At 44.0% G+C, this 21,177-nt stretch overlaps 1 pseudogene; it reads left to right on the top strand.

Moving 5' to 3' along the window:
- The first annotated feature begins 504 nt into the window (after positions 1-504).
- The window catches only part of LOC129518098 (alpha-1,6-mannosyl-glycoprotein 2-beta-N-acetylglucosaminyltransferase-like), a 50,676-nt pseudogene continuing 30,003 nt past the window's right edge, over positions 505-21,177 (top strand).

Raw genomic sequence — 21,177 nt, forward strand, 5'->3', positions numbered from 1 at the left:
ACCACCCCAATGTGCATTACAGCACCCAACTAAGACCTCACCACAAAGGCTGAGACACCCATATCAGGGAGAATCCACCCCCTAAGGCCAACATAGAGCCCCCCAAATGCTCCCCAACCAGGGCTGAGATACCCTAGCCAAGGAAGTGTAGCCCCTACCCCCTACCTGAGGGAGATGAAGTGCCCAAGGAAAGCATCTCACCTAGGGCTGAGAAGGGGCACTGAAGGCACAGCCCCCCTTCTGGGCAGAGATGGACCTTCTCAGGGAGAGTCTCAGCAACCCAGACCTCAGAGGAGCCCCAAGAAAGAGCCCAAAGCCCCAGTGCTGACAAAGCACCCAAGGTAAAGTTCTCAGACGGAGCCCCCCAGGGATATTTCCCTCCAGTCTTAAAGCATCCAAGGACCAGCACCCCACAGGAGGTGACCAAGCACCCTGGAAAGCCACACGGGACTCTGAGACCTCACCTGGCATCAGCCGAACACACCCAAAAAGCCCAGCGTCATCATGGCTGACACAAGCACCCAAGGAAGAGTGCCCCCTGGTGCTGAGCTAAGCACCAAGGACAGTGTCTCACAGGCTGAGGTAGAAGCCCTCAGGGAGAGGAACCCAAGGGCTGGGGTAATGCACCCCAGGAAACATTCCCCTCACAGAGCTCGAATGGATCCCCCGGAAACACTCCCCACCGCTCACCCTCTCGGCCTCCCCTGTGGCAGCCACCCCGCCCCCGCCCTGCTCCTCGCCACCAAAACCCAAATCCCCGAAACCTTGAACCAAATGCCGCCTCTGTATAGGACTAAGATAATCACCCAAAGTCGCGCCCCCACACGGGTCCTGAGAGAGTTCCACAAAGAAAGGCCCTCACAGAACTCAGAGACAAAACCGAGGAACAGCCTCCTCTCCAACATGGCGGAGATAACCTGCCCAGGACGTGCCTCCCCCTGAATTCAGATCACAACCAAGCAAATGTCTCCACAGGCTGAAGTAGATCCCCCGGGAACATACCACAGCCAAGGAAAAGGCACATCCAGGGCACAGAGAGCCCCCAGGGAAAAAGAATCCACACTCCCAGCGGGAAAACCCTCACCTTGTTCCAGGAGCCCGTCGAGCACCTCACACAACGGCAGTAACGCCTCTCAAGTGGAACTTTCTAGAATGTGCCCTCTGGGAGTTCCTGGAAATACGCCCCCTGGGGGGTCTGGGAGTGCTGTGCACCGGGAGTTGCCATGGGAGAAGACGCTGATGTATTACTACTGCCCCAAGGAAAGGAGAAAAAGTGAGTGGGAAATATCAGAAAGGGAGACAGCACATGAGAGACTCCTAACTCTGGGAAACGAACTAGGGGTGGTGGAAGGGGAGGTGGGCGGGGGGCGGGGGTGACTGGGTGACGGGCACTGAGGGGGGCACTTGACGGGATGAGCACTGGGGGTTACGCTACATGTTGGCCAATTGAACACCAATAAAAAGTAAATTTATACTACTGCCCCGAGGAGTGTAAGGGAAGCTGCAGGCCATGGGGAGCGGCTGACCACACTGCCCTGCAGCTATCCGTCCTCTGAGAAGCAGTGTGTGGTGCGGAGCCAGCTGCTGGACAAGCCGGGGGCCTCCTCAAGAGCCTGCCCTGCCAGAACCAGGAAGCAAGTCTTTCCTGCTGCGTTTTAGGCGTCCCCTGCAGGCAGAACTCGGTCACACAAGCCACAGGAAAAAACATTTAAAGGAACCAGAACATTTTTCAACCGGTTAAGCTAGAATTGTGAATTTGGAGCTAAGAGGGAATAAATCAAAACTGGTGTCCCGTATTTTTTTTATTTTTTATTTTTTATTTTTTAATTTATTTTTTATTGGTGTTCAATTTGTTCGGTCTCCATTTCTGATATTTCCCACCCATTTTTTTCTCCTTTCCCCTTTATTCCCTCTCACTATGTTTATATTCCCCAAATGAATACAATGGCACTGCTGGGGATTTACCCCAAAGATACAGATGCAGTGAAACGCCGGGACACCTGCACCCCAATGTTTCTGGCAGGAATGTCCACAGTAGCTAAACTGTGGAAGGAGCCTCGGTGTCCATCGAAAGATGAATGGATCAAGAAGGTGTGGTCTCTGTATACAATGGAGTATTCCTCAGCCATTAGAAACGACAAATACCCACCATTTGCTTCGACGTGGATGGAACTGGAGGGTATTATGCTGAGTGAAGTAAGTCAATCGGAGAAGGACAAACATGATATGGTCTCATTCATTTGGGGAATATAAAAAATAGTGAAAGGGAATAAAGGGGAAAGGAGAAAAAAAATGAGTGGGAAATATCAGAAAGGGAGACAGAACATGAGAGACTCCTAACTCTGGGAAACGAACTAGGGGTGGTGGAAGGGGAGGTGGGCAGGGGGTGGGGGTGACTGGGTGGTGGGTACTGAGGTGGGCACTTGACGGGATGAGCACTGGGTATTATTCTATATGTTGACAAATTGAACACCAATAAAAAATAAATTTATTTTTTAAAAAAGAAGCATCCAAACTGACTTATTCTGCATATGGAAGAACCGGGCTCTGTGGTGGCTTCTTATCATCCAGAGAACTTTCACTTCTTTGCTAATTTGACTGTATCTACTGGCTCTCCTCACCAAAAAGTACTCTTATCCATGACACTTGGTATACAATTGCAGGGGGCTATCCTGGTTTAAATTTGTTTATTTTATTTTTTTTTAAATAGGCTCCACACCCAGCATGGAGCCCAGTTCGGGACTTGAACTCATAACCCTGAGATCAAGACTTGAGGTGAAATCAAGAGTCAGAGGCTTAACCCACTGAGCCGCCCAGGCAACTCTAGATTTGCTCATTTTATCTACAGCAGAGCAGAATAAGGTGGGGGGGGGTAGTTTAAGCAGACACAAGTTATCCTGGGTACTATTCTGTTTCATTATTTTTCTGTAAATGAGAAATTCTATACTCAACTCACAAAGGGTCCTATGGAATAGTGTTTAGGGTGCAGCCTCCAGACTCAGGCCTAGATGCAACCCCTTTACTTCTGACTAACTGGAGCAAACTATCTAAATTCCCTTTCTTGGTTTTTACATCCATAAAATGTACATATAAACAGTATCTTCTTCCTGTGGCTGTTTTGAAAATTAAGAGGGCAGGAGTGTGGGTAATGGAGGGTGTGTGCTCACTTCCCTAACAGACATAGACTTGCACCTGAACAGGTGTGGGGATTCAGTGAGAACTAGCTTTCACAGTATTAAAGTACTACCTAATAACCTATTCATTATGCAATAAATATCTTCGTGTAAGTCAGACTTGCGATTTTCTTTTTTTTTTTTTAAGATTTTATTTATTTATTCAGGAGAGACACAGAAAGAGAGGCAGAGACATAGGCAGAGGGAGAAGCAGGCTCCACATGAGGAGCCTGATGCGGGACTTGATCCCAGGACCCCGGGAACATGAGCCAAAGGCAGATGCTTAACCACTGAGCCACCAGGCACCCCAAAAACTTGACATTTTCTTAATCAACCAAAGTCCTTCACGAAAACTTGTCCATTTTCAGCAAATCGGATATCCTTTGGTTTAACCAGTGTAAAAGGCCCCTCTCGGGAATATCATAAGCATTTCTGTATGTCTGAGGATTCAAACCCTGCTTTAAATAAAGCAAATAAAAAATATAAATAAATAAATAAATAAATAAATAAATAAATAAATAATAAAGCAAATAATTTCAGTTCCTCCTGAGCTTTTCATTTCTGTATTAATATTTGACCCTCTTAAAATCTTAGTGAATGATTCTACATTTATTATGATTGACTACAATAGCATTCTGCCAGTGGAAGCTGTCCACTTGCTGGCCTTGTTCTGAGTTCTAACGCACCCACAAAGCATTAAAGTCACCGGAAATATCTTTTTCCAAGTGTGTCATTTCAAACACCAAATCCTGAGGTGTATGCCTGGGCAGCCTTGTACATCTGTAATCTAGATACATTCCTCTGGCAGCAATGAAGGTGAGGGGTAGGCATCTCCACCAGGAAGCAATGGGTGATCCTGCCAGGAGGGAAGTTAGCAGAGAGCTTCCAGCTGTGGTGCGTTAGAGATCTGCTGCAGCACTTGAGCTGAGGCCATGTTCTTCCCAGGCTGTCCCCAGCCAGTGACTGAGAAAGATGGGGGACTTTAGGCACTGGCCAGCTGTCCCACGTGGGTCTCCTCTATGGGAAATCATGGGACCAGAGGTCCCCACAGGCCTGGCCAAGACTCTCTCATAGCTGCACTGCTGCTCAAGATTCTTCATACCCAATCCTCTGCCTTGTCCTCTCACAGATGTTAAATCAACAGTATGACCTGAAGGCTCTCCCTACCTTCTCCTGTCCTCTCTCCCCTTTATCCTTCACAGACATTACCCCCACACACACCAAATATGCCTTGTACATTTAATTCCTTATTGACATCTGCTGGCAAAAGGCTCCACCTGGTACAATTCCTAAATTAATCAACAATTACTAAATCCAAAATAGGATGGATAGTCACTACCATGAACCTAAAAGCAATATGAAAGACATAAATATATCACACAAGCTCAAGCAAATACTAATTATTCACGTCATAATCTGTCTTGTAAATATGTTTTTGGAAAGTCATGTCTCTCTGTTTCAGGAATTAAACTCTTCTCTCTATTCCTAAATGTAGAATATTTCCAGTAAGATAAGGGAGTTAATATGCTGCACATCTATTTCATTTCTAGAAACTCCATGATCAACTATCAGTGCCAAAGTTCTCTGGGAGTCAGACTACTCTGATTATCATACCAGCTCTGATGTTCATTATGAGAACTGCCTGCTTGGTCTTTGGCTGGTAAGTGGTGCCACTTGGCTCTGGCTCCTCAGATTCCAATCATGACCATTGTACTTATGGATGTTAGAACTTTCCATAGAGCTCTTCAAAGATGTTGGGACTCCCATTATAATTAATTTTTCTCAGCCTTGGTGAAAGATGTGTCACCTGGAATGTCCAGAGGTAGATGAGCAAATATTAAATGAAAAATACACTCTACCTCGGTGTCCATCAGCAGATGAATGGATAAAGAAGATGTGGTTTATGTATACAATGGAGTATTACTCAGCCATTAGAAATGACAAATACCCACCATTTGCTTCAACGTGGATGGAACTGGAGGGTATTATGCTGAGTGAAATAAGTCAATCGGAGAAGGACAAACATTATATGTTCTCATTTATTTGGGGAATATAAATAATAGTGAAAGAGAATATAAGGGAAGGGAGAAGAAATGTGTGGGAAATATCAGAAAGGGAGACAGAACATGAGAGACTCCTAACTCTGGGAAACGAACTAGGGGTGGTGGAAGGGGAGGAGGGCGGGGGGCGGTGGAGGTGAATGGGTGACGGGCACTGAGGGGGGCACTTGACGGGATGAGCCCTGGGTGTTATTTTGTATGTTGGCCAATTGAACACCAATAAAAAATAAATTTATTATTAAAAAAAATAAAGAGGTTACTAAGGCCTTAAAAAAAAAATGTGAACTGGTGCAGCCACTCTGGAAAACTGTGTGGAGGTTCCTCAAAGCATTAAAAATAGATCTGCCCTATGACCCAGCAATTGCACTGCTGGGGATTTACCCCAAAGATACAGATGCAGTGAAACGCCGGGACACCTGCACCCCGATGTTTCTAGCAGCAATGTCCACAATAGCCAAATTGTGGAAGAAGCCTCGGTGCCCATCGAAAGATGAATGGATAAAGAAGATGTGGTCTATGTATACAATGGAATATTCCTCAGCCATTAGAAACGACAAATACCCACCATTTGCTTCGACGTGGATGGAACTGGAGGGTATTATGCTGAGTGAAATAAGTCAATTGGAGAAGGACAAACATTATATGGTCTCATTCATTTGGCGAATATAAAAAATAGTGAAAGGGAATAAAGGAGAAAGGAGAAAAAATGAGTGGGAAATATCAGAAAGGGAGATAGAACATGAGAGACTCCTAACTCTGTGAAACGAACTAGGGGTGGTAGAAAGGGAGGTGGGCGGGGGATGGGGGTGACTGGGTGACAGGCACTGAGGGGGGCACTTGATGGGATGAGCACTGGGTGTTATTCTGTATGTTGGCAAATTGAACACCAATAAAAAAAAAAGAAAAATTCACTCTAATATAATTTCCCAGAACCTTTGGATACCTCACGCCACAATCCACCAAGGAAGTTCTTACATTTCTCCTTAATTTAGAGTAGGTCACTGTTGGTCTTATTTCACTCAACCAATCAAGCAAACTACTGGAGCCAGCCCAAAAAGCAAAAATATTTAATTCCCAACCTCATTTTAATAATTCCAAATTAGGGGCACCTGGGTGGCTCAGTCAGTTAGGTGTCTGCCTTCAGGTCAGGTCATCATCCCAGGATCCTGGGATCAAACGCAGAGTTGGGCCCCCTGCTCAATGGAATCTGCTTCTCCCTCTCCTTCTGCTCTTCCCCTCCACTACTGTTCTTGCATGCGTGTGCTCTTTCTCTCTCTCAAATACATAGATAAAATCTTTTTTTAATTCCAAATTAAGAAATTTGGCTTGATCCAACTTTATATTTTTTCCACTTTCATCCTCTACCCATAAGGACCATTCCCAAACAATTACTCCCAGTTGCTGGCTATATGTATTAGAACAAAAAACTTAGTTTTTCTGTTATTGCACAGTCTCAGTGGGTAACAGGGTGTGCCTCACTCTCTGTACCTGTCAGGACTTGAGTCTAGTTATAGTTCTAGAAGCAAAAAGGGATGGAAGGTGCAACTCCTGAGGAGGATCTGAGTGTCCTGGAAGGGGACTAGCTCAGAAAACCTAGGTCAGGTTCTTCAGAAAAAGAGAAAATTAATCTTCTTGTGCATGAGTGGTAGAGTGCTTACTAGCAGAGAACACTCACAGAACTTAGGGGGTCAAGGCAAACAACTTCATGGGAATGGACGAATATACCCCAATTATAATGTCAAGATTCTGTTCCTTTCTACTCTGTGCCCTAATAGTAATAGTAGACATCCTATGAATTTGGGATTCAATGTGTTGTAATTCAGTGTTGTGGATTGAATGTTTGCATCCCCCCAAATTCATATATTGGAATCCTAACCCCTAATGTAATAGAGATGGGGCATTTAGGAGGTAATTAGGTCATAAGAGTGGAGCCTTCATGAGGGCTGCTAGGTGGGGAAACCAGAAAGAGGTCCCTCATCAGAACTTGACCTTGCTGCCACCGTGATCCTGGACTTTCCAGACTCCAGAAATGATAGCAGTAAATGTCTCTTGTTTAAGCTTGTTGCCAGTATTCTAGGATAGCAGCCCAAATTTAGACATTGATACCCTTAGAGGATTATACTTTGGGTCTGGTTTTCCCAAATCTCAGTAGTGTAATTACTGGACATAATGGCTCCTTTGAAGGCAAACTGAGAATCCTGCAGGTACTATCTTAGACCTTGAGCTGGAAATGTGAGAACTCGTGCTCATCATTGTCTTTCTCTGATCCTCAAACACATTTAAGAAGCCACCAACTGACTCTGTGATACTTTTCATTGTATCTAGAATGTTCGAAGGTAGCAAACACTTGGTAACCCAAAGCCTGGTTTTTTACAAGCACTTGATTAAAGGGAGATAAAATTTGTAAATTGAATGACTCTTTGCCACTTCCTGTCACACACTATAAGTAGACTCTTTAACACTGGAAACAGGGGTGCTAATGCTTTAAATCTAAAGGGATTAAAAAGATATTCCAGAAACTGCAGGACCAATTCAGAGAATTATCCTTAAATTTAGCCTTCTCTGAAACCTCTCTCAGCACCAGAATCAGTATCAGCCACAATCAGAGAAAGTAAAACCAATAGGACATATACATATATGTGTATGTCTATGTATGTACACATATATTCATATATAATACATAACTTTAAATATACATAATATATCATAAAAGGAGCTGTTACATGGAGTTGGCCTTATATGGTATTTGGAGGTAGTCACATTGTCTGTAAGGCTATTGTCTCACATAGAATGCTGAAGCAGAGTGAACATTCAAGAAGGGGAGACCAGGCCAGGCTGGCACCTACAAGCACCAGCTGGAACTGCACACCGATTAACAGAACCCCATGGCCATTATTGCCTCTGACCTTACAGGCAAGGGTAACCTATAGAAGCAGAGGCTTTGGAAGGGAATGGAACTCACACTCCCAGGCCTGGAGTCAGAGAAGCTAAAGTCACATCCGAGGAAGAAAGAACAACCAGTTAGGTGAATCAACAGATTAATCACAAAGTGCAGAAGCCACAAAACGGTCACTGCTCCCCTCTGTCCCTGAAAATCCCCAAGAATCTCCCTTGCGTTCTCCTCTACCCAGAAACACACAAGAGTGGATACTGTGGCAATTGCACTTCAGCCCAGCCACCTCATCATATGACAAAGGCATGGGATGGCCATTGTTTGAAGGCAGACACGTGGAATTCCTACAGCAGAGAAGGGACCCCAGAGTAGGCAGCTAAACAGGCATATTCATCGATCACTCTGGGAACATACTTATCCTATGACCAGGTGGAATTTGCCACAGTGGGGCTTTGAGGTAGGTGAGCTGCTTATCTGGGCAGTTTTGTTTAACCTTCCTATTGTTCGTTTATCAGCTGGCATTTAGGTGAGCCCTCACAGCAGATTTGATCTTACCTTTCTTAACATAAACTAGCAAGATTGCCTGATGTGCTATATGAACTATTAAGCATGACAGTTCAGTTTCCTATACTTTAGAGTTAAAAAAAGATACCCTAACTGGGGCACCTGGGTGGCACAGTCGGTTAAGCACCTGGCTCTTGACTTCAACTCAGGTCATTATCTCAGGATCATGAGATCAAGCCCCACGTCAGACTCCCCACTCAGCATGAATCCTGCTTAAGACTCTCTTTCCTTCTACCCCTTCTCTCTCTCTCTCAAATAAATAAATAAAACTCTTAAAAAATAGACCCTAACTTCTGAAATGACTGCTAATTATGGAGGTTTTTGCAGAGTGATTTTGGAGGTGCTTTTAAGATGGGAAATTAGTTGTGAGATTCCTTTTTTTCCTCTTAAATTTTATCTATTTATTCATGAGAGACACGCAGAGAGAGGCAGAGACACAGGCAGAGGGAGAAACAAGCTCCATGCAGGGAGCCTGACTTGGGACTCGATTCCAGGTATCCAGGATCACACCCTGGGCTGAAGGTGGCGCTAAACCGCTGAGCCACCCCGGCTGCCCAGTTGTGAGATTCCTAGACATGCTATTCTTATTGCTGCTGTAGCAACATTTAATTTGTCAGAGCAGTTGGTGAGGACTTATTCTTTCTGGGCTCAACAAACCAGATTTTGTACTAGAGGAATAGGGTGGAGGCACGGATGAGTGTGCTTATAGAAATATTGCCCCAAGTGATCAGAGAGGCCACATCTCAAACACACAACTCTCGTGGGTATGGGCAAGAAGCAATATATGCACTAGGCAGCGTGCAGACTTGACTTCCAGACTCTGCTCTGGCTCTAGCTGCCTATGACCTTGGGTGGGTCCTTCTCTTCTTGGGGGCTCATTTGTGTGTCTGTAAAATGGCAATCTGGGGACAGATGATGTCACAAAGTCCTTGTGGCCTGGACATTCCTGTCTGGGGAGATGGCTTTCCCTGCCCACAACACTGGTGCATCTCTATGACACCTTTCTTATTTTGAACACCTTTATTCTAGAGTCTGAAAATCACCTTGCTGGGAAACAAAGTTCCTGTGAGGATTTGAGGTAATCCCCAGGCACTTGTTATAATGTTTCCTTCATTCAACAAATGTTCCTAGAGGGTTTTCTAACACTGGGTACTCTGGTAGACATTGAGGGAGAAAGAAGTGAAGAAGATCAGATGGTCTGTACTCCACACATCTACACTTTAGGAAGCGCATGACTTAGGAGTATGCTGCACTGGCAGAAAATCTGCCCTGAGCATGAAGGTGGTTAAGCATGAAGGTCTCACACAATGTGAAGTTCACAGGCTCAGGCAGAGCAGGGCCAGGACTAGGTTGCAACAAGTGAAGTGCTCCACATACAAAATCTTAGGAACCACTGAAGCACTTGGCAATCAAAATGCATAACGAGATCCCTGGGTGGCTCAGTCTGTTAAACATCTGCCTTCAGTTCAGGTTAACGATCCTGGGGTCCTGAGATGGAGCCCTGCTTCAGGTTCCCTGCTCTGTGGGGAGCCTGTTTCTCCTTCTCCCTCTGCCTGCTTCTCTCCCTCTCTCTCTCAAATAAATAAAATCATTTTTAAAAAAGATGCGTAAAGGTTTACCAACATTTTTTTAGAGTACCCGAAGAACAAGTTTGGAGACAAATTTCAGAGGTTACTATTCAAACTTCACTGTGTGTCATGATCTGGTCCCTTTAAAATCCATTCAGCCTCATCCCTCAACAGCCTCAGCCTCAAACTTGAGGCTCCTTGTGGTTCCTGAAGCTCACCACGCTATTAAGAGTACTTAGTAAGTTATTTACATTTTATTCATTATTAAACTTTGACTTTTCAAAAATTAAATTTGATGAAACATTTCCTGAAAAAATATCCTTTACTGGCAAAAATGTTACCAGAAAACTTTTATACTTTATTCACTTAAAACGATTACGGGGTACCTGGGTGGCTCAGTGGTTGAGCCTCTGCTCAGGTTGTGATCCCAAGGTCCTGGGATTGAGTCCTTCATCAGGCTCCCTAAGTGGAGCCTGCTTCTCCCTCTGCCTATCTTTCTGCCTTTCTCTGTGTCTCATGAAGAAATAAATAAAATCTTTAAAAAAATAAAACAATTATGAATATTATAATGATTGCCCACTTAATTTTTATTAGAGAGAGAGGGTCCCAGACAGGTTTCATGCCCAGTGCAGAACCTGATGAAGGGTTCGATCTCATAACCCTGAGATCATGGACCTGAGCTGAAACCAAGAGTGGAAATTTAACCAAATGAGCCACCAGAAACCCTGGTGCTCACTTCACTTTTAGAAATTTATTTTTCATGAGTTTTTTTAATCACAAATGTCAGAAACCTGGTATGTAATTTTCTGTCTGTAATTATTGATCTTTGTATTTTATAAAATTTCTTGTGTGTATCTAGGTATTTAATATTTTAATTCAGATGCCTATAGATAGTTGATATAAATTACTTAGGTACATATTATATGCTACATTTACTCTAGGTTATAGTGATTTAAAAATATATTTGTAAATTATACTACAATTATTTAATGGAAATAAGGCATCAAAAAAGAACATGGTGCAATGTTTAGGAAAAGAAGTGAAAATTTGTGAAAATTATAGAAGTCAGCCAGTTTTACGTTTGACAGGAAAAATGTATCCCAGCTACTGAAAATGAATGAGCTCTTATCATCAAATCCAGAACAAACTATAGAATCTTCTTTGAATTGTGAGAAAAAAATGAGGGGAAAAAAAAGAAAAAAGAAAAAAAAATGAGGGGCATCTGTGTAGCTCAGTTTGGCTCAGGTCATGATCCCAGGATCCTGGGATGGAGCCCTGAATCAGGTTCCCTGCTCAGCAGGGCGCTTGCTTCTCCCTCTTCCTCCTTCCCAGCTTGTACAGTCTTCTCTTTCTCTCTCTCGCTCATTCTCTCAAATAAATAAATAAATAATTTTTAATGAAAGGAAGTATTAGATATTTTAGGAAGTACTGAACATGAGGGCAAGCAAGAGAATAAAAAGGTACCATTTAATAAATTGCAAAAGTACTACAGCTTCTAATTTTAATAAAACAAAAATATTTTACTCGAATGTGGAATGAAACCAGAAAAACATGCAGATTTTAGAAAATCTATTTTCCATGATGAACGAAGATTTTTAAAGGACTGGTGTATAAGAAAATATTCTAATGGTGAGTTGATTCATCATGACTGGATCGTTGATTCCAAAGAATGCTTGCCTTTATGTAGCATTCCATACAACTTTTTAGCAGTCATGTAACACATTCAGATATTTGAAACTCCAAAAAAGTTTTCAAAGATTGGAATGATTGGAACAGAATTTGGAACCACAAGAATTCCATTTTTCATCATGATACTTTTCCAAAATAGAAGTGTATTAAGACGTGTCTGTGTGTGTGTGTGTGTGTGTGTGTGTGTGTGTGTGTGATCTCACAGGCTCATCCCTGGCTGTAAAGGAGTCTGAGGAGGGGAATATTTATTGAAGGACACAATGGCCACCCAAGACAAAGTCAGGGTTCCAGCAGTGAGAAAAACGGGGAGTGAATACAGGTAGACAAGTATTCATCCCTCCCCACGTAGAACCACGCAGAACCAGGAAACGGACCAATTGTCTGCACATTCTAGAGCTCTGACAGAAACAGAGCAGAAGAAGAACTACTGAGGGTTTTACTTTTGTTGGGCTGATGATGAGGGTGGCATTTATGGAGAGGAGGGAAAGGGTAACAAGACATGGGAAGTGGAGTTGAGGCAGCGGGAAGTCCAGCTACAAAGGCCCACAAATGGGCCCAGGCTGCCATGTGCCAGGAACCAGGAGGCCAATATGGCTACAGCTCAGGAATGGAGAAAAGGAGGGGTCCCAAGTGTGTGCTTGGACAGATGCACAGCACTTCTCAACTATTTCTTCTGTGACTGCACTTGTCAGTCTGTTGCAGCTGAATGTTAAAGGTCATGATTAAAACAGTTTAAACACAGGTCTGGACAGCCCACTGCTGCACACATAAGGAACTTTTGCTAGAAAGATCACTCTATTCCCCCTTTGATGTTCCCTGATCATCACTTTTAGTGATTACATGAATTGGATAATGAACTCGTGGAAAGTCAACTAGAAGCAGATCATAAGGTATAAGTAGAAACTTGATGAACGCCCAAGGGCACAAGACTGTGGAACCCTGATTTTTGATCTTCTGAGATGATCTGCATGTTATGTAAAACTCTTTCCTTAAACATCAGGGTCAGTTGTCATGGAAGCAGGGCATGGAGATCAGAACATGGGGCGAAGGTCACCCCTCCTCAAGTCTCCTTAAACCACCTCTGGGTCCAAAGGCCCAGATACTTGTCTGTCCTCCATCAGTAACAGTTGGCCTTACTCCTTCCTGAGTGGGTCACCATGCCTGTGCCCTCATGTCCTTGGCCTGAATCTCCTCACAATAGAAGGACTGAATAATCTATTCCACAGAACCTAAGGAGGAACGGAAGAGGTCAGAGATTTCCAGTGTGTTCAGGACCTGGACACAGTGGCACCCAGAAATTTGTGGGTTCATGCTGAGGGTGATGAAGAGTGATTGCTGGGCTCCTTAATGCTGTGTGACCACTACATGGGGACAGACTCTGGGGAACCTGGTACACAAGGAGACACTCAGTGCAGAGAAGAGCGCGGCCACAGGCCCACATGCTCTTGGGAAGCAGGAACATTGTCCCAAAGGAGATGTGGGCTTTAGCTCTCAGCAGATTCTCTGCTGTTACTGAACTGGTTTTCTGAGTCAGTCCCCTTAAAAGGACACTGTTGTCCTAGGTGCAGGTAATCAGAAGTAAGCCCATCCTTTCTTCCTTGATCCACTCCATGTTGTAGAAATTGTCTTCCTAGTAGCATTCAGCCTTCTGTGCTGGTCTCTGAAACCAGGGAGGCCTCATGCTGTACGTGGAGATGAAAGGGGGTCTTGCCATGAACTATATAGGAAAATTAATAAAGGAAACTTCCCTCAGAGGCTGTTATGCCCTACCTCTGTGGCCAACCGTGAATCCAACAGGATGAGAGGTACCTTGAAAATGCATACTACTTCAGCTACTGCTTTACTGACCCAGCAGGAGGAAGATTTTCCTACTCTCCCCAGCAACAGCCCAGCCAATGAGACAGAATACCAGTCCAGCTGATGAGAGACAGTCACAATACCAATGAGAGACAGTCACAGTTCAACCAATGAGGGACCATCACAGCCCAGCCGGTGAGAAGCTTCTCTACTTCCAAATCCCGGTTTACTTCAGTGGACTTCTGGTTTAAAACTGCTACCCCTTCTCTATAAAAGAACCTTCCTCTCCTTAGTTCTCTGGACTTGCCTATGGTTTTGGTATAAGGTGCTTGTACTGAATTGTAATTATCCGCTTTTCCCAAATAAACATATTTGCTGGCAATATAACTGACGGTTTTATTTTTTTTAAAGATTTTATTTATTTATCCATGAGAGACACAGAGAGAGGTAGAGATACAAGCAGGGGGGAGAAGCAGGCTCCTCGCAGGGAGCCTAACGTGGGACTCGATCCCAGGACTGCAATGACACCCTGAGCCGAAGGCAGACGCTCAACCGCTGAGCCACCCAAGCACCCCAGCCCCCAACAGTTTTATTTTTAAGGTTAACGACTTCTTCACTTGGCAGGGCAAAGTCCTTGCACTTTTTAGTCTTTAGATCTCAATTTAGTAAGGAATCCAGTTTTCCATTGTGAAGCACAGGAATAGTGCTGCTCCTTTCTCAAGAGCACACGCCATGGACTGAGGGACACTCGGGGTTAACGCTGGCTTCAGCTCCCAGCCAGCTGTCCGACCTGAAACAAGGACATGCTCTCTGGGGGCCCAATTTCTTCAGGTGACGAGTGGAAATCTAGCTTCTGCCTCATAAGATGACTGACTATGAGGTGGAGGGGAACAGGAACGTAAGAAACCAAATCCCACCCTGGCCCATTTTAGGTGCTCTGTAAATGTTCTGCTCAGGCTTGGTGCTGCCTAGAGGAAACAGGTATGGCCTAGTACCTGGGAGAGGCTACAGGTTCTGGGGCAGAGAGAAGTTCACCATGGGTCATTCACTGGTTGTCAGTGATCTCATCTGGGGAACAGATAGAGTGTAGACTCCCCGGTGGGCCAGGGATTAGAGGAGGGACAGACATGGACCTTGTGTGACAAGGTAGCTCTTCCTGGGAGTCCTCAGGGCTGAAGAGCTGAGGTAGAGGCTGAGGCACATGAGAGCTAGACCCACCCTTCCCTGGGACCTCCTGTCAGGGAGAGACAGTGAGTGGAGAATGTTCCGGATCCAAAGTCAGATGACAAATAAGGACCAATGGCAGACTGTGGGCCAGGGGCAGCCAGAGGCTGTGCCATCGGGGGCAGCATTGGAGGAGTGGAAAGAACTTGGCTTCAAGCCAGATCTGACTCTGAGTGTTTGGTCCGGGTCCACCCATATTTGTTCATGACCTGGAGCTACGGACCTAACCTCTCTGTGTTTCCACATCCCCTCCTGCAGACTGAGGCCCCTGACGGCATCAACCTCCTAGGCTGGGGTGAGGATTAAAAATAATTCATTAGGTATTTGCTAGAAACCGTCCAAGTGCCAGCTGCTTAACTAGGTGGGAAAGAACAGCAAACTGGACTCTCTTCCCATGGCTCTTCCATGGGACACTAGACAAGCAGAGCAACTGTCAGGTAATGGTGAGTAGTCTGCAGAAAGTTGAAATGGGGTGGAGAGATGCCAAAGGACCGACAGTAATTTTGATGTGGTGGCCTCCCTGAGGAGGAGACCTCCAACGTAAATCAGAGTACAGGGCCTTGGCAGTTAGTGCTTTCTGAAGGGTCCTGGCCTCTGCAGAATACCCTCTTCCCCAAGGTCGGAGGAAAATGAACAGGCATGTGCTTCAGTAGGTCTCTGTGGGGCTTGAGGCCCATGTCTATGGCTTTCAGCTGCTCCTGATCTCCTGTTCCTGAATTCCTGCCCTGCTCCAGCATCAGATGAGGAGACCGTGGTCCTACAGAGACTGCCAAGTGAGCAAGTACCATTGCATGAGATGGTTTCCCTGTAACTAACCTATATCAGCACACATATACATGTCAACACATGTGCTCATGTACCGGTACAGACACATATGGGTATTGTCTCCTGCTGGTTCTCTTCTTCTGGCTGAAGCCTAACTGATAAAGATCTCATACTGAGAGTGGTTTCAGAGAAATAGAATCTTAAGGATGAGTTCTCTGATATTGTTCTGGGTTTATGGGATTTCTTCTTTAATCTGATTATATTTAAAGGCATTGGTGACTCTATTTCTGACAGTAAAATAGCACTGGTGGTCTGTGGAAGAAGTGACAACCGAGTTTCTCAAATTATGACATTTAGATCCCTATAATCAAGAACCTACAGAAAGAATCCAAAGGTCTGGGTAAGAAGTAGATGTTACCTGTGAACATTGTAGTCAAAATAAGAAGTATATTGTGGAGGATTGGTTTCCTCTGAGTCAGCTAGGGAATATAGGGAAAGAGAATAATGTCCCCATGTCCATCAAGTCTCAGCTCAAGGTCCACATAAAGTATCTGAAAGCTTCAGGGCGCCTGGGTGACTCAGTCGATTAAGTGTCTGCCTTTGGCTCAGGTCATGATCCCAGGGTCCTGGGATGGGGCCCCATGTTGGGCTCTCTGCTCAGCAGGGAGCCTGATTCTCCCTCTCTCCTCAGCTCCCCTTGTTTGTGTTTTTGCTTTCTCTGTCAAATAAATAAATAACATCTTTTTTAAAAAAAGATCTGAAAGCTTCTATGAACTAGCCATGAAATAAATCATTATCTTCTGTAGCTACATGGCCATGATAGGGGAAAACCAAAATCAAAGTCTAATCCTGTGATTTTCTGTATTGTAACACAATATGATTTCCCACATTCTCGGAGTTTTTTCACATAATGTTAGGGCAACTGATTGAGAATGAATGGGATCCTGAAATTTGAAGTGGAACATGTGCACAGCCTAATGAAGCTGGGTAATTTGAACTCCTAAATTCTCTGGGGTGCCTTTGCCTATAGAAGCAGCTTGCCCCTGCTGTCTGAGGAGGTATTCCCTCTGTCTGAAGAATCTGTAATCATTTTGCCTAATGGAGCAGATTTGCAGAGCTCTGCTAATCCTGCATACAAGCTACATCCACCACCTCCCTTTCCTTCAAAACCCTGTAACAGGCCTCAAATTATCACAGGCCAAAAAAACGTGAATTATGTGTGGCCCATGAGTAGGTGCAGAATTTCTCAAAACTGGGTCTCCTGGGTGGCTCAGTCGGTTAAGCATCTGCCATCAGCTCAGGTCATGATCCCAGGGTCCTGGGATCGAGCCCCTAGTCAGACTCCCCACTCAGTGGAGAATCTGCTTCTCCCTCTGCCCCTTCCACTCATGCTCTCTCTCTCAAATAAATAGAATCTTTAAAAAATAACTTATCAAAACTAACTGCATGATTTTTTCCAAACAAATGGTAAGATATCTTGGCAATTTGCATGGAAAAATACTTGAGTGTAGAGTATGAAGGAAAATAAAGTTAAGGCAGATCGAATTTATTGATATGAAGTCATTAAGCCAACGCTCTGGATTCAATGTTTTTGCTTGAACAGATAGGGATGGCTCTAAGAGTTTGTATCGTTGGTTGATTGAAATAAGTCACAAAGGTGGCCTATCCTTAATTCAGAAGAAATGCAAGAGCTCCCCTGGTATACTGCAGAGGAAGAAATCCAAAGCCTTAAAGAGAATGGGAATTTAGAGTGAATTTATCATGTAAGATATGTTCATTCAACTCAAGAGTTCCAGGAGATACAACAGCCACCAAGGCCATGGTAAATTGCTTTCTTAGGGAAGCCCTGGCATCTGTAAAGAGCTCTTGAAACAGTTCTTCTCTTCTCTGTTGGTCAGAAATGACTGTGGGGTTGCCCTTGAGGAAGGACCATGCTATGCTATACTGCCAAATATTTATGTTATTAATTGCTATCCCAACCTTTCCCCAATGGACCTCTGGCCAATTACTAGGGTGACAATGCATAATGGAAAGGTTAGTAATCAGAATTCCAAGAGATTATTCAGTATTGACTCTGAACTGACCCTAATTCCGGGAGACCCAGTACATCAGTAATGTTCTCTAGTTAGATTATTGGCTTATGAAAGTCAGGTAATCCATGTGGTTTTATCTCAGTTTCCTCCCACAGTAAATTTAATTAGTCAATGAACTCATGCTCTGGTCATTTCCTAAGTGTCAGAGTCCATAACTAGAACAAACATATTCAGTAAGTGGTGGAGTTTCCACATTGGCCCCCTGACCTACGGAATGAGGGCTATTGTGGTAAGAAAGCCTAAATAGAAACCACTAGAGTGCCTTAACTATAAAAAATAGCAAACCAAAATTAATACCACATTCCTATAGGGATTGGAATGATTTTGTCACTATCAGAATTAGAAAGATGCAGGGATCCCTGGGTGGCGCAGCGGTTTGGCGCCTGCCTTTGGCCCAGGGCGCGATCCTGGAGACCCGGGATCGAATCCCACGTCGGGCTCCCGGTGCATGGGGCCTGCTTCTCCCTCTGCCTGTGTCTCTGCCTCTCTCTCTCTCTCTCTCTGTGACTATCATAAATAAATAAGAAAAAAAAAGAATTAGAAAGATGCAGAGTTGTGATTCTTATGACATCCCTTTCAACTTCCATTCTTGTCCTAGGCAGAAAATATGGATCTTAGAGGAAGAGAGATGATTATCATCAACCTAACAGTGGTCATTCCAATTGCAGCTGCTGTCCTGCATGTGATTTTGTTGCTTTGGCAATCAACACATCCCCAGGCACCTGGTATACAGCATTGATTTGGCAAATGCTTTTTTCCTTCTTCAATAAATATCACCCGCAGGAGTTTGCCTTGAGCTAGAAAGGGCAGCAATGCACCATCACTTCCTACCTCAGGCTTATATCAACTCTCTGAACTTACGTCATAAACTAAACCTTAGTAACTTTGATTAGCTTTCCCTTACACCAGTCATGATACTATTTTTGGCATTGATGACATTATTCTGGTTGATAAGGAAGTAGAAACTAATATAGACACGCTGGTCATACACTTGAATGGCAGACTATGGTAAATAATTCCCACACAAAATCAGGGACCTTTCAAATGAGTGAAATTTTTAGTGATCTAAAAATTTGGGAAATGTCAGGATAGTAGCCATTAGTGAACATAAAGTTCCTACATCTTGCTCTTCTTACTACCAAAGAGGAACACAGCAATGAGGTAGCCTATTAAGATGGTAGTTGTAACATATAACTCATTGTAGTGTGCTACTATGATCCACTGAGAAGTGATCTGAACACTTGCTACCTTGTAATGGGACCCAGAAAAAGAGAAAATTCAGTGATCCTGCACCTATGGCTTCACAGGGAGTTCCCTGTGACCAGATGACTAGAAAAGAAAAAAAAAAAAAACATTGTGCCTGATTTTCAGTTTTTCCTTCACAATAGCCATCCACCATCGAGTTAGTTTTCTATTGTGTAACAAATTACCCCAAATTAACAGCTAATAGTGCAAATATTTTAACAAGCAGTTCTGTAAGTCAGAAGACAAGGCAGGCTCCATTGGTTTCTCTGCTTAGGGTCTCACTGAAGTCAAGGTGTAGACTATGCTGGGTCAGTAGCTAAAGACTCAGAGAAAGAAACTGCCTCCAAGTTCATTCAGGTTATTGGCAGGTCTAAGATGTAGTACTGAGGTCCCCATTCCCTTATCATCTCTCAGATGAGGCCACTCTAAGTTCCTAGGATCATTCACACACCTTCTTCAAAGTGGTAATAGTACATAATTGTCATGGTGGCTATGAGGGAGGTTATTCATGGGCTCAACAACATTAACTTCCATTCACCACAGCCCAACTCATTACAGCCACTGAAGACTGTGTAATCCTCCAGCAACACATCAACACTAAGCCGCCACTATATCACCATATCTTAAGAGTGGTCAGTCAGCTTCCAGGTAAAAAAGTGATTACTTGGGTCTGATTTCATAATTGAAGCAGTGCTTTGTTCTAACTCAAACAGTTATTCTGGATATGGATTTTCTTCCCACCCAGAGTTCTTATAGGAAACCAACAATTTTAGTCTTAAAATGTCATATCCACCATCACAGTATTCTACACTGTATCTTGTTCAAGAAGGAAATTCACTTAACAGGAAATTAATTACAGCAATGGGATCATGCTAATGAATTTCACTGGTCTTATGTTCACTTTCATCTTGAACTGGTTGGCTCAGTAAATAATAGAATGACTCTTGGAGCCTCAGTTATAATTCTAGCTTGATGTCAATTCCTTTTGGAGCTGAGGCAACATAATCTAGGAGGTAATGATGCTCTATCTTAGTGTCCAATATGTGATGCTGTTTCTCCCATAACCACATTCGTGTCTTCAGCAGTGAAGAAATGGCAAAGTGAGGACCTCCTCTCACTTACTCCTCCATATCCAGTAGCAAAATTTTGCTTCCTGTCCCTACAACATTAAGTTCTGCCAGACTAGATAGAGGTTTTTGTTCCAAATGGAGAAATTTTATCAACAGGTGACCCAGCAATGACTCACTGAAATGGATTTTGAGACTGCTAGTTAACCACTGTGGATTGCTCGTCTGTCTCAATCAACAGATAAAAAGGGGGTTTCTGAACCGGCTGGGGTGATAAACTCTATCAAAGGAAGTTGAGTTCCTGCTAAGTAGCAGCCTACGATAATGTGGAATGTCTACAACACTTCCTAATACTTCCATGCTTTGTGGTTAAAGTATGTGGAAAACTACAACAATCCAAGTCAGGAAGGACATCTAATGGTCCAGATCCTTCAGTAAAGAAGGATTAAGTCACCCATTCCCAGGCCAAGCACCATGACCAGCTGAGCTGCAGTCTCAGGGCAAAGGGATTTTTTTTTAATTTTTTTAAAATTTTTATTTATTTATGATAGTCACACACAGAGAGAGAGAGAGGCAGAGACACAGGCAGAGGGAGAAGCAGGCTCCATGCACCGGGAGCCCGATGTGGGACTTGATCCCGGGTCTCCAGGATCGCGCCCTGGGCCAAAGGCAGGCGCCAAACCGATGCGCCACCCAGGGATCCCCTCAGGGCAAAGGGATTAAAAAATTGGTGGAGATGCCTTGGTGGCTCAACCAACTGGGCAGTTGCCTCTTGATTTTTGCTTGGGCCATGATCTCAGGGTCCTGGGATGGAGCCCCATGTCAGGCTTGGTGCTCAGTGGGGAGTCTGCTTGAGGATTTCTCTCCCTCTCCCCCTTCCCCCACTCACATTTCTCTCTCAAAAAAAATAAATACATCTTTTAAAAAAATAAAAGTCTTTTTTAAAAAAGAAAGAACACTGTAATAAACACAGTTATGACCATGCAAACTGCTGCAGAGACTAGGACTGTACATAACCTGAATGACTTGATATCTCCCA

This window comes from Nyctereutes procyonoides, unplaced genomic scaffold (assembly GCF_905146905.1).
Source record: "Nyctereutes procyonoides isolate TBG_1078 unplaced genomic scaffold, NYPRO_anot_genome, whole genome shotgun sequence".
Lineage (NCBI taxonomy): Eukaryota > Metazoa > Chordata > Mammalia > Carnivora > Canidae > Nyctereutes > Nyctereutes procyonoides.